Genomic DNA, 17,641 nt, shown 5'->3' with positions numbered 1-17,641 from the left:
CGAGTCTTACAGATTTTGCTTGTGTGACTTTTAAAAAAATCTTTTCATTCACATTTTCTTCAAAGTTTCACCTTTTGTGTCCCAAAGAACTTTGGGGTCATTTGGGGGTTAACTAACTCTTGAATACATGGAATTTTTAGGGTATATTTATACATTTTAGATATTCTATTTACAAGGATTCAGAGGGAGAATCATTATTAATTTGGCTGCCATGCCCGATCAGTCACATTTTCAGGTAATATTTCTGTGAACTTTTCCATATATATCCAAAATGGGATTTTGGAAATGTAAAATAGGGTTATTGATATCCCCATCTTTGTACCGACCTGCCGTTTTATGGCCACCCTGTCTCCCCTGGCTAGTTCTACTGCGTGTGGTTATTTAAAGCCTGATTGGTTGCTAAAGTGACCCATTGCTCTGTTGCCTGCTCTCTGGCATGTCTTGAGATTTACAGATGCATTTGTGCCAAAGCTCTCCTTCCTGTCTCACCACACACACACACACACACACACACACACAGAGAGAGTTTGGCAAGAGAACAAAAAATCCTGCATTACATACATTTGTTTGTTATACATCAGACACATTTGTGTGCTCGTCATTTATCTCTCTCTAATATCCAAACACACATACACACACTGCATACACAGCAAATGTATTCTTGGATACACACAGGATCTATTATGCACCTGTTTTTAGCCCATCTCCTCTCACTATCTCTCTCTACCTCGCACAATGATTCGCTCTCTCTCACTTTCACAGCCAGAGTCACACATTAGGCTGTATTCACTGGCCAGTCTGACAGCTGAGCTCTTTGATGCAGAAAGAGATGAGTGTATCTCTAAGGTAATATTGCACTCTGCTGTCAAAAGGGGGGAAAAAAATTGCTTTTGGACATCCAAACTTAATCGTTTTCACACCAGCTGAAGGGTTGCTTTGAGGACAAAGATGATGGGTATTTGGTGTGTAGCGTGAAAGTGTCAGTCGGTCATTTTGTGAATTTGAAACGCTGTGATCCTCAAACTACCAAAATGTATTTTATTCCCCTCGCGCTGATGTCTAATTTGTACATATATGGGGATTCATATTGGGGTGTGGGGAACAAAATGAAGCGGCATATTGTACAGGGTACAAAATGAACAAGTGTATCACAAAAAGTGCATTTTTGAAGAATATCTAGGACACCCTTTAAATATAATAAGTTTATGAGGAAAAGTCGCAAAGAGGTATATAGAATAAAATCTTATAACCCTTACCAGTTGTGACATGATCCCTGAATCAGTGAGTTGAACTTTCTAATTTGTGATTCATCAAATGATTAATTTAAAATGACCATGCTCAAATTTGTTTACATATCAGAAATTACCACGTTACTTAACATTCCCAGCTCGCCTTGGTATTTATTATTTTAGTATATAAGGATTTCAGTGTCTTCCTCACACAAAGCAAAACTTTCTTTTTTTTTGACATTTTGTACGTACTTATTCACACATTATTCGTAATTTCACCTTTTGTGATCCTGGATAGCAGGGAGTGTTCTCATAGCTTTTTACTTTTACTTTGTTTATTGAAAAGTAAGAATGTTTTGTTATGCTATATTATATAATGTTTACAAAACTATCTTAAAGATGTATTAATATTTCATCTATGTTCTCATAATATTGAGAGAAAGTGTTCTGAGATCAGCATTTTCAAAATGTCCTTATGATGTTGATTGTACTTGATGAAAGATTTCCACTGAGGTAAAATTTGTTCTTCAGGCACACAGAGAGAATTTCCACATCAGGAAAGATCATAGAGGACCTGTATTCGTATGTAAATATGAACATTTCCATCAGTTTATGGAGACACTTTAGTCTAGCATGTCTTTGATTTTGATTTGCAGGCATCACTTGTCAGATAAATGTTAGATAAGTGTTCAGCTATCTGTCTTGCAGTTTAGAGAGCCAAATTTTACTCGCATTTGGTGCATGATAATTGTTATTTTGAACTCTGTATATATCATAACAGGTGATTTTGCCCAGACTTTTAATTCACAAATGCTTGACCTGTATTCACAACTGTTCAAAATGAGGGGGTTCATATCTATTAGTATAGACGTGCAGTGATTTTCATACTAGTCACCATTTATTCCACAATAATATGAATAATTAAAAAATTGATGTCTTAATTGCATGCTCATTCAGTAATAAAACCATATCAGCTCCAGCCTCTTATTCACATTACTTGGCAAAATAATGCATAACCTTTAGCTTGGAGAGCTTGAATGAGAGGGCTTCAAACAGGATATATGTTTGCCCATAAATAATCTTTGGCTAATGCTTCACCAAACAGCTTCTGTCAACCTAGTCTAACTCTCCATACTCTGAGGACCAATTTCCCTCTGCATCGATCGATGGTCAATTCCAACCGGCGTGAGAAGCATCTCTTATTCCCTATGGATTTTCATGTCATCCCGATGACGAACTGCAAATAGTCAGTCGCCAATCATGTCCCACTTTTCCGCTTACCTTAGCCTGTCGGGACACTGCTGCTGCCCTGAGGTGGCAACGTACAGATGGAATGAGGAAGTGGCCCACAACTGTTTTAGCAGGGCAGGAGGTCACCAACAGGCTACATGTGCTTGTCACAACCCTAAAACGTTTGGTTGACGTGTGGATGAGTAGTTAAAGGAGTAGTTCACCCAAAAAGGGAAATCACGTCGCTCCAAACTAATTTGACTCAGTGGTCTTTCAAAACATCTCATTTTGGCTTTCTCTGAAAATAAATAAGTCATTTAGGATTGAAATATCATGAGGGTGAGTAATTGATGACACATTTTTCATATCTGAGTCAACTTTAAGCCACTGGCTGTGAAGGATAGACAGGAAATGAGAGGAGGCCTGAGAAGGCAGGATGCGTATGAGAGTAGTTAAAAATCCTTTGGAATATTCTAGCAGCAATGAGTGAAATTGTTCAGGGTGTTGGCTATGGTCCTGAAACATGATTGACGTGCTCTTCCCAGAACTTCAGGTTCACTCCTCAATGAACTGAGCTGATTATGCTAATAAGACTTCATGAATAGAATGAAGCTTCCTTCTTCCTCCAGCGGCAGTCTGGCTTAGCAGTATTAGGTGCTAACACACTACACTGCATATGTGACCTGCGCTTGAATTAGCTGATCTGGGATCTGACAGCCGCTGTATCTGACAGGCTATTCTCTGGCTGTCTGTTTCTTAAGCCTGATACTTGTATTTGTGCCATACTTACGCTGTTCTTGCCGTGAATACCTGCCCGTCATTCTTTTTCCAGTATTCTGCATCTAACAGAGCTTAACGGCATGCCCTTTTTACTTCTCTGCACATGGGGTGTGAATAAGAATAGAATACTATATAATACATGTGATAACTGTGAAATGAGTCTCTTGTGTTCACTGAATGTTTTAATCTCTTTTTTATTATTTTGTTTCTCTCTCTCTCGAAGATTTAGGCTAATTTTATATATATATATATATATGTGTGTGTGTGTGTGTGTGTGTGTGTGTGTGCGCATGTGTATTTACGGATGGATAAATTTAATTAATATAAACTTAGATTCTATAAAGAATTTTATAGAAATGTATTGTCTGCATTTGTTTTGTTTGCTTTTGTGTTCATTCTTAAACTACATTTAAAGTTGTGATTAAATGGAAAAAGTAATAGATCTCTACAAGATTTATTTAACATTTATCCTGCATAATTTTGCCTTTTGAGGAAAATCTGAGGATGTAACTGATAACAAAAGCAAAAATATTAAATTACTGCAGTATAAATCTGTCCCTGGCAATATCTGTCATCATTGTACTAAAAAGGGGCCTATATATATTATGTTGAAAATCAATGTTGGCTTTACATGTCTGCTTGTAGGATTTTGGATCTTAAAATATACTATTGGACACTTTAAAGAGTTATTTCTTAAAGTCTCAAAAATGCAAGTGTGCCATTTAGGGCCAGGACTTCACATGAAACATTCTCAGAGTGGTTTGAAATGGTTGATACGTTTTCATAGTAGCTATATTGTTTAGTTTAGTATATTAGTTCAAGCCACCTGCACCTCATCGGCACCCAATCACCCCAACACTACTTAAGCACACACCCCACTCCAGTCAGTTATCTTATCTCGCTTACACAAAGTGGACTCTCTCAGCTTTTCGCTGATATTCACCTAAAAGACTACTTACCTCCTGTTCCTCTCCATCATTGGTTACCTGTGTTTCCATCGTCTGTCTTTCTCCTTCGATCATCTATCCTCTTCGCCACCGTCATCCTGAGGTGTGTGCTGCTTCAAGTCATCCACGAGTTCCTGGCAAGACGAGATTCTACTCAGTATATCCTTTCTGCATCTCAAGTATCAAAGTCACTACTCCCCTCCATCTGCTGTTTACCATCTTCTGAATCAATAAATACATTGCATTGTTTTAATAATCCTCTGTCTATTCGGCTTCCATAACAACAGGTGCATCTCAAAAAATTTGAATATCGTTAAAAAAAAACATTTTTTTGTAACTTATTTCAAAAAGTTAAACTTTCATATATATTTTACATTTTAATTTTGATGATTAGAGCTTACAGCTCATGAAAGTCAAAATCCAGTATCTCAATATATTAGAATATTTATATTTGAGTTTCATTAAACGACCATCTCTATTATAAATTCAGGGTATCTCTTGTTTTTTGAAACCACAATAATGGGGGGGGGCCCTCTGTGAGGGTAAGTCACAGAGGGTCGTTACTGAAAGGGGTGGCTGTTCACAGAGTGCTGTATCAAAGCAAAGTTGACTGGAAGGAAGAAATTGGGTAGGAAAAGGTGGAAAAGCAACAGGGATGACCGCAAGCCTGAGAATACTGTCAAGCAAAGACGATTCAAACACTTGGGAGAGCTTCAAAAGGAGTGGATTGAAGCTGGAGTCAGTGCATCAAGAGTCACCAAGCTCAGATGTCTTCAGGAAAAGGGCTACCAAGCCACTTCTGAAACAGAAACAACATCAAAATCAACGAAGCATCTTACCTGGGCTAAGGAGAAAAAGAACTGAACTGTTGCTCATTGGTCCAAAGTCCTCTTTTCAGATAAATTTAAATTTTGCATTTCATTTGGAAATCAATGTCTGGAGGATGACTGGAGAGTTACAGAACCCAAGCTGCTTGAAGTCCAGTTTGAAGTTTCCACAGTCAGTGATGATTTGGGGTGCCGTGACGTCTGCTGGTGTTGGTCCATTGTGTTTTATCAAGTGCAGAGTCAATGCAACCATCTACCAGGACATTTTGGAGCACTTTATGCTTCCATCTGCTTACAAGCTTTATGGAGATGCTGATTTGCTTTTTCAGCAGGACTTTAGCACCTCCCCATAGTGCCAAGACCACTTTCAAGTGGTTTGCTGACCATCATATTACTGTGCTTGATTGGCCAGCCAACATGCCTGACCTGAACCCCATATGGAATTTATGGTATATTTTCAAGAGAGAGGTGAGAAACAGTCAATCCAACAATCCAGACGAGCTGAAGGCTCAAAGCAGAGCCACAGGCTGGTCGCTTCCATGCCATTCCTCACTGATGCTGGAGTTTGTGCTAAAGGAGACCTGGAAAAAGTATTGAGTGTATAAATGAACATACTTTAAAGAACTTGAACTTTTCTGCTTTGCAAATCTTTTTTTTTGATTGATCTTAGAAAATATTCAAATATTTTGAGATACTGGATTTTGACTTTCATAAGCTGTAAGCTCTAATCATCAAAATTAAAACAAAAAAAAAACTTTTGAAATGTCTTACTTTACATGCAATGAAACTAAAATATATATGAAAGTTTCACTTTTTGAAATAAGTTACAAAAAATTTATTTTTTTTACGATATTCAAATTTTTTGAGATGCACCTGTAGAGTAGTAGAAGAAATGAGATTTCACCAAAAAACAACACAAACAGCAAAAAAAATAAAAAATTAAATAGCCGTGTATGGGGAGGGGGGGTTGGGGTCTTCTACAGCTGTTGCACACTGGGTCGCCGTAAGTGACTCTCTAACAGCTCCAGTCATAAGAATGCAGGAGAACATCTGCTCCACTGAAAACAAATCATCATTAAATGAAGGCCTTGAAGTAAAATCATCCGCATCTCAACGGAATCATCTCGGTAATTTGTCCAATGTGATGCACCACAGTGTGGGCCCACATTAATTAACTGGAAAACAAAATTAAGCAACTAGCCAATCTGTGTCAACAGCATGCTCTTTTCCCAGTTATATGAGTGTTACTGTGTGCCATGTTGCAATATTCTTGATCCTACAGCATATTCAATTCAAGTTTATTTGTATAGCGCTTTTTACGATACAAATCGTTGCAAAGCAGCTCTACAGGAATTTAAGTTTCCACAATATATTTATATATTGCAGAACCTTAATATGTTTGACTTATGGCAAAATTTGGTAATTCTGTATGTTGTCGGAGCATTGGCATCCTCCGAAGTCCTCTGAGGGGTTGGCATTATCTTTCCTCAGGTGTTCGGTCATCTCAGATCATTTAAGGGTTGGATCCAGACTGAAGCTTCTGTCATTCCTAGTTACCATGGGATGTTAATCCCGTGGCAGAAACAGAAAAAACAAATGGAGACATAATTAGCGTAGCTGCTGTTCCATCTAAGCAAAAATTATTTGTTCAACCCAAGCTAAAGAATAATAATAAATGTACATTTGATCAGATATAACTGCAGTACAAGATTATAAGATGATTTATGTGAATACTTGGCTAAAGAGATGTGTCTTTAATCTAGATTTAAACAAAGAGAGTGTGTCTGAACCCCGAACGTTATCAGGAAGGCTATTCCAGAGTTTGGGAGCCAAATGTGAAAAAGCTCTACCTCCTTTAATGGACTTTGCTATCCTAGGTACTACCAAAAGTCCAGAGTTTTGCGACCTTAGGGAGCGGGTTGGATTGTAGCGTGGTAGAAGACAAGTTAGGTACGCAGGAGGTAAACCATTTAGGGCCTTATAGGCAAGTAATAATATTTTGTAAATGATACGGAACTGAATAGGTAGCCAGTGCAGAGACTGTAAAATTGGAGTAATATGATCATATTTTCTTGACCTGGTAAGAACTCTAGCCGCTGCATTTTGGACTATCTGTAGCTTGTTTATTGAAGATGCAGGACAACCACCTAGCAGTGCATTACAATAGTCCAGTCCAGAGGTCATGATTGCATGAACTAGCTTTTCTGCATCAGAAACAGGTAGCATGTCTCGAAGCTTGGCAATGTTTCTAAGATGGAAGAATGCTGTTTTTGTAACATGGGAAATATGATTTTCAAAGGACAAGTTGCTGTCTAATATAACACCCAGATTTTTGACTTTAGAGGACGTAACGGTACATCCGTCTAGTTGCAAATTGTAATCCAAGAGATTCTGTGGACTGTTTTTTGGTCCAATAAGTAATATCTCTGTCTTATCTGAATTTAATAGGAGGAAATTATTTGTCATCCAATCTTTTACATTTTTTACACAATCTATTAGCTTAGTTTAGAAATTTCATCTGGTCTTGTTGAGATATATAGTTGAGTATCATCAGCATAACAATGAAAACTAATCCCGTATTTTCTAATAATATTACCAAGAGGCAACATGTATATTGAAAATAGCAGAGGACCTAGGACAGATCCTTGTGGTACTCCATACGTTACTGGTGATAATTGTGATGACTCTCCATTTAAATGAACAAAGTGGTAGCGATCGGACAGGTAGGATCTAAACCATCTTAAAGCCTGCCCTTGAATACCAGTATAGTTTTGTAATCGATCTATGAGTATATCATAGTCTATAGTGTCGGACGCAGCACTAAGATCAAGTAATACTAGCAATGAGATGCAGCCTTGATCTGAAGCAAGAAGTAAGTCATTTGTAATTTTAACAAGTGCAGTTTCTATACTATGGTGAGGCCTGAAACCTGACTGAAATTCTTCATAGAGATAATTTTTTTGCAAGAAGGACCACAATTGAGCAGACACAACTTTTTCAAAAATTTTAAACATAAACGGAATATTTGAAATGGGTCTGTAATTTGCCAGTTCATTAGAATCTAGTTGTGGTTTCTTAATAAGAGGCTTAATAACCGCCAGCTTGAATGGTTTTGGGACGGGACCTAAAGATAATGAGTTAATAATATTGAGAAGCGGTTCTTCTGCTACAGGTAACACCTCTTTCAGTAGTTTAGTGGGTACAGGATCTAATAAACACGTTGTTGGTTTAGATGCACTGATAAGTTTTAGCTCTTCCTGTCCTATAGTTGTAAAGCACTGCAGTTTTTCTTTGGGTGCGATGAATGAAGCTGAAATACTAGACGCAGTAGAATCTACATTTGATATTGTTTTTCCATGCAATTCTAAAAACTTCCAAGTTTTTCTCCATTTGCGCTCAAGATTACGAGTTTCTTTCTTGAGAGAATGTGTATAACTGTTGTACCATGGCGCAGTACGTTTTTCTCTAACCTTTTTCAATTTGAGGGGGGCAACAGCTTCTAATGTATTGGAGAAGATAGTGCCCATGTTGCTAGTCATTTCGTCTAGTTCATGTTTATTTATGGGTACACAGAGCAGTTGAGATAAATCAGGCAGGTTATTTGTGAATCTGTCTTTGGTGGCTGGAACAATAGTTCTGCCCGGACGATAACGCGGAGCCATATAATTAATATCAGTAATACGCAGCATGCACGATACAAGAAAATGATCAGTAACATCATCACTTTGAGTTACAATATCGGTAAGATCAATTCCATGCGATATAATTAAATCTAGCGTATGATTAAAACGATGAGTGGGCCCTGTGACGTTTTTCTTGACTCCAAAAGAGTTTATTAGGTCAGTAAAGTCCTAACGCATCATTTGTATTATCAACGTGAATGTTAAAATCTCCGACTTAGCACTTTATCAACATTAACCAACAGATCTGAGAGGAAATCTGCTAATTCTTTTATGAAATCTGTATATGGCCCTGGCGGTCTATACACAGTAGCCAGAGCAAGAGATAAGAGAGATTTCTTTTGCATATCTAACAGTGTAACATTAAGCAGAAGTATTTTGAATGAGTTAAACCTCCTGTATCCTGTTTTCTGAGTAAAAATGTTTGTAACAGTAGCTTGGTGGAGTAAACTCATTTAGACCAAAATATTCATTTGGTTTCAGCCAGGTTTCAGTCAGGCAGAGTACATCAAAATTATTATCTGTGATCATTTCATTTACAATAACTGCTTTGGGTGTGAGTGATCTAATATTTAGGAGCCCAGGCTTTAAAAATTGTTTTTGTTCATTTATTTTGCGTTTTTCTGGTTTAATCACGATCAGATTTTTTTCTAGATCCTGCATTAAATTAATATTTTGAACTCGCTATTCGGGGAACAGACACAGTCTGTTTAGATTGGACAACGCAAGTACTTCTATCATTTAAGAGGGTAGAACAAAAGTCATCATAGTAGTTATTTGAGAGTTGGCTTACTAGTCATATGGAGCGTAGCGTCCTGGAGATGTTGTTCGACAGGAGATCCGCTCCGACTCTGCTGGGGTGCAGGCCATCAGCATGGAAAAGCCTAGGACGCTCCCAGAAAATATTCCAATTATTAACACAGAGCAGTTTCTGTTCTTTACACCATGACAATAACCATTCGTTTAAAGCAAACAGTCTACTGAACCTTTCGCTTCCTCGTCGATACGTGGGAAGCGGTCCTGACACGATGATCGTCATCGCGGGCGATGTGCTGCGTACCGTCTCGATCAGGCTCCTGAAGTCCCTCTTCAGTGTCTCCGTCTGCCGCAGCTTGGTGTCATTAACCCCCGCGTGTAGCACGCCAGCACCGATGCTCTCATCGCCCTTCAGGATCGCGGGTATCTGCGCAGAAACATCGAGAACACAAGCCCCGGGGGAACAGTGAGTGTGCACTTTACCTTCAGCTAACATAGCACGGACATGCCGGACGATGGAGTCTCTGACGATCACAGCGTCGCATTCTGTCTCACAGAGGGGAGCGACGCGGTTCCGGGTGGAGATCTCGAAGACCGGAGGCGGCGGATGGGGAGAGGTCGTTGCCACGCTGCCGATGCTAACGGGCTATAAGATAATAGCAGACACGACAAATCAAAATAAAACTAGTGATAACAAGGCGCTCTGATTGGTTTTGTTTTAGAATGCTATAGTGGATATGTTCACACGTTATAGAAACGAAAATTATAGTGTATAAAATTGTTTTTAAGATAGAAAATAGACGATAAAGAATCAACTTGACGGAGCTCAAACTCAAAACACGCAGTCACAAATTAGAGCATGTATTGACATCAATGAAACATTGATTTCAGTATTATTGTATTGATATCAATGAAACAACTTTGTTAACATTAACTAAAACTTTTATATTAACATTTAAAAAAAAATATTATATTAAGAACTTAAAATAAACCAAAGTCCCTATCAAGTCATTTAATGGTCATGTTTGCAAAGCCTCCGGTCAGCTATTACTGGCATCCATGACCAAGTCTTGTGTACTTGAATGGGAAAATCCTAAAATCTCAAAAACTGTTTGCCACAGTGACATTTAAATACCATTTTACATCAGCAACACATTTTTGACAGAATCAGAGCTGCCCCATAAATGTTGTTTCTTATGCTCAAAGTTTTAAATGAAGCTTAACCTTTTTAGCTGGAAGAGACAATGGAAATGTCTGTGACAACTGGAGCTCCTAACTGCAGCTGCAGTGATTCAATCACTTTATCAACTGATGATTGGCTCATTGATTTAGAAGGTGGGACTAATTCTGCCATATTGTGCACTCCTCCCATACATAAGCAGTTTTTATTTTTTTATATCTCATGTCTTTAACTAATTTACAAATTGCTAACTGAAACAAAACAAAATCTAAAGTAAATTACAACAGTTTAGAAATATATTAAATAGTAGTAATAATGACAAAAACAAATGTAAAAGTAAAAACAGTACTTTTAAAATGCAGTCACTTTGTATTATACATACAACTATTCCAACTGAATGGATACTAGCATTGCACTTAAACTAGGACATGGCCTACTTAGGTAAGGTATAGTGTTTTTTTTTTTGTTTTGTTTTCTGGGACAAACAGTGAGAATATTCTTCTCTTGACAGGATCCTCATGTTTGAGGGGGACAGTTTTGCACATGTTCAGAGAGGTTTTGCCCTCCAGTAAATGTGCTGTGAGAAACACACTGTGCAGGTGAGAGGCGGTACTGCAACTCAACCACAACCATGATGGCAAATAAATTATTAAAGATAGTATACGGGGACCCCTTGTAGAAAAATTAATGTAGAAAAAAAAAATCTACATTTATAACCCAAAATTAGACCAAAATTTAGCCTGCCGCATCATAAACCAACCTTATGCATTTCTATTTGTGATGACTTTCAGATTGAGGTCAGAGTTTGATATAGAATGGTGACGTTCTTGTTGTCAATTGCAACTGTGTCTCTGTAATGAGAGCACCCTCACTGATGATGTCAGCACTTGTGCCGGGAGCGATTTGCATTTGGTCCCTCGAGCTCTTCGTGGCGGTGACGGAGATGATTTATGCCCAATAGTGGATACATCACTGTCACCATGTAATCATAATAAACACAGCAGCCCATCCCAGCTGATACCCCGCTTTGAATTTAGAGTACGGGAGAGGACTCGCATTTATAGTCATCTTGGAAGTCATATACAAGCAGTCATCTCAATATTATACAGTCCAAATATGTAGGCATGCTGTCACCTGATAGCTAACGTATTGATTTATGTGCAGAAAACTAATCTGGCACACTGACTATTTAAAAACACAGTGAGTGGGGCTTGAATGGCAGCTGTGGGGGCAGGTTGCGAACTACGATCGAGCTAGGGGGAGCTCGGCTCCCCTTAATAAGACATGGGCTCCCCTGAAAACGTGATTTGTGAAATTTTGGGGGGTCTCAAAAAATATTGACAATGTGTTATTTTGACATGCAATTTCAGTTTTGTGTAATGTGATCATCTTGGATTATTATGGGTAAAATTGCAAAAATATTAATTAATGCATGACGGCGATTTAAGCCTAATTCACTTCAATAAAGATAACTATACATGCTATTCTTGTTATGAGCATCAAGGTGTGGGGGCGCTGCGGTGCAAATTCATTCCACTCATGTTTAGTACGATAAGATTCGTAGGAAAAATATAAAGTTGGATTCAATATTGGCCGTAGATCTGTGCGCGCAGTCCTTGAAATCCATTCTGCAGTTAGCATCATATAGCCACCATGGCAAAAAGAACACAAGGCAGTTTAATGGCGCGACCGAATCACCTGCTGCAACCCCTGTTAGCACACCTCCCTCCAGGATGACAATGCAAGAAGAAAGTCATTGTCCACGCACAAGCGCACAAACCCATGAGAGTTCAAGATGCTATTATAATGAAGCACGTGTCTTGGGTGTCTCATTAAAGCTGTGTTGTGGTGAAAGGACAGTGTGTGGGTGTGAAGAGACTGGGCCAAATTACTGTAAACCACACAGAGTTTGTGAATTTACCGGGTCAGTGCCTTGTTGTGTTATGTGATATTAAATGATGCACCTGTGATTGGGGTGGGGGGGTGGGGAGCTTATACATTTTTATTATACTATTAAAACAAAAACAACAAAACAGCATGGATAGCCGTGAAAAAATAAAAAACCTGAAGTTCACCATTACAAAAGAATTTAGTGTGAGCACTTAAGGGATTCTCAAAGGGGCACTTACAGGAAACTCATGTAGTTCTAAACCTGTGTTACTATATTTCTTCTGAGTAACACCAGTGCCATGTTCTGAATAATATTTTGTCGCAATTAAAGTCAGTAGAGTCCAGTGTTTCGAGATTCAAGATTCAACAAATATGAGACAAATTCAAATTCTGCTATAAAGCAGCAAGACAATTGTCATTATTCAACTTCATTAAGTTCAGTGTACGTTCAGTTCAACATCTGTTCAGTTTAGACTTTACAAGTTTAGTTCGGCTATAAGCAGTTCTACAAAACACAATAGTGCCGCGATTTAGCTGGAGTCAGGTCAATGTTGATTCAATGCAGTTCAGTAACAGAATCAATGCTGCAAAAGTTGTCAATTATGAAACACATTTGAATCAACTATAAAGCAGCTCTACAGAAGACAATAGTGTCATCATCCAGCTCATTTCAGTTCGTTTTTTTTCTCATCCACCAGTGTCAGTGCAATCAAATCAGGGTGCAGGGTGTGCTGTCATAGACTGACGGGCTAATAATGCTGTACTTACTACTTACCTTTCCAAAAGATTTCAGGAAGAAAAGAAAATCTATTTATAGCTGCTAAGATTTAATGGATGTGTATCTCCAATCTCCACAATGTTCTAAAATACAGCATGATTTATATAAAAGAATGAAACAGATTTTTATACACCTAAAGGGGCCTATACATTTTAAAGAATGATTCAATTTGTTGTTTCTGGGACAAAAAAATAAACAATTAAATGTCATTAAATGCATTCAATGAAAATAATATATTACAATATTAGTTATATTAAATTACACATGTGCCTTATTCAAGCTGTACACATCACTACTATTTTTGTCTTTACTTTTGCTAATTTTACAAGCAATTGAAATGTGGGATGTTTAGTAGCAGTAATAAATATAGGAGTACTAATTATTACCACTGCTACAGTTTCAGTTGATAAAAGCTGGACTGGAAAGATAATTTCTGATAAATGTTGAAAGATGATGTGCTTTTAGTTTTACAGACTGTATCGATTTAAGGCGTTTTTATTACTGTATGTATCAGCAGTGGGACCATTTCCGTCTTTAGTTTCATGTCTCTTTATTCTTTTTGGGGAATTTAACAACTGCATCATTTGATTGAAAGAGATAATAGATAGATTAGCTTAAATCTATACTGGAAACCACCGTCGAGTACAGAGTTTTTGGTGATATATCTCTGATTATCTCTGAGTGTTGCTAAGTGTTTTACTTTTATAGATACTGACCTCTTGTGCAGTAGAGTGGTTCTCTTTGCTCTTAGTCAACGCATGATGGTATTGATCAGAGTTATTGATTTTAGCAGAGCTATTGATCAGCTCAAGTGTCATATGGCTCTTCCCTATTATTTCCCAAGCAGAGCTGAATGAATCTTATTGAGCATGCAATATTATATCAGTAACATGCCTAGGTAAGATTATTAAGGAACTGTTTTATTTAGCGTTAATTTTGATTTTGGTTCAGTGAGAGCATGGGCCACAAACCAAGATATTTGCAGTTAAATTTTCAATTCAACTTTCAAACATTCATATACTTATGCAAATAGACAAATGCAAAATAAAAAGCATTTTTCACAAATGCTGCCAAAGTTTTGGACCCCATTGTAACTTCAATCCTTTTGGGATATGTTGAAACAAGCCCATGAATGTTTAATGGCCAGCCATTATGCCAGAAATTGATCTTGATTTAAGTAGGACAGTGAATAGGGCTGTAGTTGACTTTGCTGTTCTGCCATCATGCTAAAACTGTCCATTTCTGCACACACAATGAATTTGATGAGGCCTTTACCGCACACAAAACATTGCTGCTCACCACAAAGCATGCTGGGAGTGAAACAGGATTGTAATGCATCAGGAGGGGTCAGCAGAAGTCCCTCCTTGCCTGTCTTAAAACTGTTCAGAACAGGCTGCATTTGTCATTTCCGCAGTTCCACATGCAGTGCCAGCCCGTGAAAAGCATTTTCTCTCCCTTCCAGTAGATAAGGGGCTTGTGTGAACCCTGCACTTTTCAGAATGAGACACAGCTGAAGTACTTAGCCAGGCACATGCATTAGATAAATCAAAGCGGAAAAGATTTAGGCTAGGTAGAGAAAGAGTGGGGGAAGTGAATTCTGTATAACCTCACTTTCACAATTCATTTTTATGCAAATATGAACTAATGGCTCAAGGAGAGATTTTAAGCAGTGGGCAACCTTTTGTTTTTCTTTTTGAATTTTGATGGTTCCTTCTTTTTTTAAATCCTGTTAAAAATGTTATTTTGTGCATAGGCATTTTTTAACAAGGTTTCCTGAAGTATGATGTGTCTAGTAGTGCAATAGTCTGTTTTATACCACAATATAAAATACTGGAAGGAAATACTTGCCCACTATTTGGGGAAGAATAAAAAAAAGTCTTAGGCATGATGAAAGCTACATTCACAATGACGAACTCACAAACTGTTTCTATTCAGTAAATCTGCCTGAATCTAGATGATTTTAACAGCTTTTAACCACAGTTTAGCATTTAAGTTCAGTTCCATGTAGATTAATTTCCATTTGGATGTAAATGTAGCCCCTCTCTTCATGCAAACTACATTTCATGATGATCAGTCTGTAATTCTTATTAATGGCCATCTTACGCAACAGAAATGTTGTTAATGAGAAAACATCACACAAGTCGGTTGTCGGAGTTACGCTGCAGATATGCCTTGCTTGTGTATATCTTGGAGTGTCAAGAGTGTCTGTTGCAACATCAGGAAAACACCAGCAATCATTATGAATTCAATAAATTTGCCACTTTGTTTCTTGTCTCAGTGACAGACGGCAAATTATTTTATGGTCTCTGATATGATTACACTTTTAAGATTGAATTTGATACATTTCAGCATGCTTAATCAGATTGTTGCATACTTTATTATAGTTTATATGGAGTTTATCAAAACAAGCAGAGAAATCAAAGTAACTGCCTTTTAAGAGAAACAATAGAGAACTCTAGCAAAGATGAGTGCAGTTTCTAACAACATCTGTGCTTACGGATTCAGGTTTGACTTCAAACATGCTCCTTAGTCGTTCACACAACATCAAAGAGACCCAGATCCACCTGCTACAGTTAAATGCATTCGGTTGGTTAAGATAATTTTTATGTGATATCAAAGACATGACCTTTTTACCTTACACAAGGTTTAAATCACTGATTAATCACTTTAATAAACATAAGGGGTTAAGCTTATGTTAAACGTATTGTCTGTTTTGTTTTAGCACGTATTTCAAAACCACAGGTTCGCAAAACAGTTTTTTAAAGGGGTCATATGATGCAATTTCTTGTTTTCATTTTCTTTAGTGTGTTATGTAGCTGTTTGTGCATGTGTAAGATCTGCAGAGTTACAAAGCTCAAAGTCTCCCACAAAATGAATTATTCTATCTAAAAGAGAAGGCTGATCCAGACTGGGTTAAAATGCCTCATTAAAACACGCCCCCACATGTCTATGTCACGATGTGGAAATATTTGTGTAATGCCGCCCAAAAAGGCTTGGTTTCAGTAACTGCAGTAGTGGTGATGTAGACATGTCAGGGAGATGCTGTGTGTTTTATGCGAAAGTAAAAGCACTTTATTTGGCCTTCCGAAATTAGTTGCAATTAGGAATCATTGGTTAAGATTTGTTTACAGCAGAATAGCACAACCCACATTTTCGAATTTGTGCAATGCATTTTATGGATGACAGTTTTGTGAACCTAGAAGAGTACAAGACTGGCTGTGCACAAAGGCTATTTCTAAAAAAAATGTTTTTTGAACCGCGGCTTAGTTGTGTACTGTAAATATATACGAGCATCATCACTGTGTCTGTAACGCGACTCTTTTCCCCATTCGGGCATGAACTGATGGTAAAACTAAGGATATTATTAACGGTCTTTATATTTACTTTGTAAGCTGAAGCTCGCGATTATGGAAAGGGGCGTTACATTTCCGACTTGCGCTTGTGGTGTTAGGCCAATGTAGGAAAGGGCTTTGTAGGAAACGATGCGTTTTAGAGAGGCGGGGCATAGAGGACCTACAATAATGTACAGTATTTTAAAAATAATGTTTTTTGAACATTAAAGCATGTCAACATGTTCTGTTACACCAAATACACCAAATAATGATCTTTAAAATAGCATCACATGACCCCTTTAAGGAATCATACATTTTTTTATTTGCTTTTTGTTTTTGTTTTTAAATATGGCTGGTGTCTATAAACCACTGAATGTAAGCTGTTTTGTGTGAGTTTGTAAATTGAAAAACCAGGTAAAACATGTTGAAGTCACATGATACAGAATAAGTGTAAAAACAGACCCTGCGGACTCAACTCCATTTATTACAGTCAGTATAGATTTCTTGCCGCTTCTTAGCTTATTCTCGCATTTTTTTTATTTTTATTTTGGGCTCAATGTCTTATTTGCTCTCTTTTTCTAAAATCTCAGTCATTCGGTTCTCTCCGTGCCCTCTCTTTGACGGGGCTGCTGTTTGCCATGACCTTGCAGCTCTTGTGTTGCGCTGCTGCCAGTCGTCTGTCCAATTACAGCATCCTTTTAGGGTCCGCCTGAAAGCATATCAGCTTGGCAATCCTATTCTCTGACCGGATCAAAGCAGACAGCAACTTCACAAAGCCTCTAAGTTTTTTCACACACACTCTTTTGTGTTCTTTGATGTTCTCCACACATGTATTGCACTGGACAGCAAGAATGATGAAATTCAGAACACCCCCACAGCACACAAAACAGCTGTCAGCTATTGTTAGCGTCTTAAATGAGTCCTCATGCCAGGCTTTGACATTCTGCTATTTGGTTTTCTTTTATCACTTCTAAGCAATACACAATCCTGCCATTCAGCTCGCTTGCTAACA

This window comes from Barbus barbus (genome assembly GCF_936440315.1).
Source record: "Barbus barbus genome assembly, chromosome: 7".
Classification (NCBI taxonomy): domain Eukaryota; kingdom Metazoa; phylum Chordata; class Actinopteri; order Cypriniformes; family Cyprinidae; genus Barbus; species Barbus barbus.
This window is presented reverse-complemented; position numbering follows the sequence as displayed.